At 54.6% G+C, this 1,730-nt stretch overlaps 1 non-coding gene across 1 annotated transcript; it reads right to left on the bottom strand.

Moving 5' to 3' along the window:
- Positions 1 to 282: 282 nt before the first annotated feature.
- On the bottom strand, positions 283 to 355 carry trnar-ccu (transfer RNA arginine (anticodon CCU)). Its single transcript has one exon. It is a non-coding gene; the product is annotated as a tRNA-Arg (tRNA).
- Between the last annotated feature and the right edge of the window lie 1,375 nt (positions 356 to 1,730).

Below are 1,730 nucleotides of genomic sequence, written 5' to 3'. Positions count from 1 at the left end.
TTTGAATTTGTTGTCGACAGGAAGACAATGCTTCCTTAGCATTTCCTGTCACTAATCGGCTCTCCACAGATTCCACGGTTAGTGAATGATGGTGAATTGAGAATTTTGCAAATCTAATATTTTCCATATGGAGCAGCCAGAGAGTCATACATCTTAATTCCAATTAATCATATACCTTGTATTTGTCAATTAATGAAAACCAATAAATAGAATGGGATGATTCTTTAGTGAAAGAGCAGTAAAGTTTAAACTGAAAAAGAACAGTTACTTAAAAAGGTGTTTCACCCCAGATGGGACTCGAACCCACAATCCCTGGCTTAGGAGGCCAGTGCCTTATCCATTAGGCCACTGGGGCGGCCCGGATTCTGAGGCCGCCGGTAGCTCACTTAACCATTAAATCCAGCAGAGGGCGCAGTGACTGTAAACAGGGGAACTGAAAATGGGGGAAGAGAGAGTGGAATAGGAGAGAGGGGAATAGGAGAGAGGGGTAGAATGGGGTTGGAGAGAGGGGGAGGGAGTGGAGAGAGTGGGGGACAGGGAGAGAAGGAGATGGGGAGAGTGGGGAGAGGGGGTGGGGAGTGAGAGTGGGGGATGGGGAGTGGAGGATCAGGGGAGAGTGGGGGAATGAGAATGGGGAGAGTGGGGGAATGAGAATGGGGAGAGTGGGGAATGGAGAGCGTGGGATGGGGAGTGGGGGAATGGGCAGAGGGGGTTGGGGGTAGTGGGGGGGTAGTGGGTGGGGGAATGGGGAGAGTGAGGATGGGGAATGGGGGCGGGAGAGGGGGAGGGGGAGGGAGAGTGGGAGAATGGGGAGAGTGCGGATGGGGAGTGGGGGCGGGAGAGTGGGGGACTGGGGAGAGGGGGATGGGGAGGGGGGATGGGGAGGGGGAATGGGGAGAGGGGAGGGGGGTGGGGAGGGAGAATGGGGAGAGGGGGAGGGGGATGGGGAGGGAGAGTGGGAGAATGGGGAGAGGGGGATGGGGAGGGAGAGTGGGGGAATGGGGAGAGGGGATGGGGATGGGGATGGGGAAGGAGAGTGGGAGAATGGGGAGAGTGAGGATGGGGACAGGGGGCGGGAGAGTGGGATAGGGAGTGGGGGCGGGAGAGTAGGGGAATGGGGAGAATGAGAGTGGGGGTGGGGGACTGGGGAGAGGGGGAGGGGGATGGATGGAGGATGAGTGGGGGTGGAGAGTGAGGGTGGGGATGGGGAGAGTGGGGAATGGAGCGTGTGGGATGGGGAGTGGGGAAGGTGGATGATTAGATAGATAAGAATGGGACCAGGTGAGAGTCGGCCCACCCAGTTGGAAGCCAGTTGGAAGCCAGTGGAGAGGGGCTGCAGGAGAATGGTTTAGTTCACTGTGTCATAGGCTACAGGCAGGTCAAGGAGGACAAAGAAGGAATGTTTACCCTTGTCACAGTTACATAGAATGTCATTTGTGACTTTGCTAAGATCTATGTTGGTACTGTAGCCACCTAAATTGGCCAACACCCGATTTAAAATGGCGAACGGCAAAGGCTGAAGGAAAATTCAGCCAACACAGACAGAAACCAGCAGGTGCAGGTTTGGTGTGTATTTAACCCTGCAAAAACCCAAACAGCATCGATACCAGCGACCATCAGCATAATAATGTAGCAGCCATCTACATACTAATGAGCAATCCCCGGGAACAATAGCAACATTTGGGACACACAAAACTAAGCCAGACTCCCCGGTGCCAGCAGGAGCCAAC

This window comes from Scyliorhinus torazame, chromosome 1 (assembly GCF_047496885.1).
Source record: "Scyliorhinus torazame isolate Kashiwa2021f chromosome 1, sScyTor2.1, whole genome shotgun sequence".
Taxonomy (NCBI): domain Eukaryota; kingdom Metazoa; phylum Chordata; class Chondrichthyes; order Carcharhiniformes; family Scyliorhinidae; genus Scyliorhinus; species Scyliorhinus torazame.
Note: the sequence above shows the minus strand (reverse complement) of the source record. Positions and strands in the feature narration are given on the sequence as shown.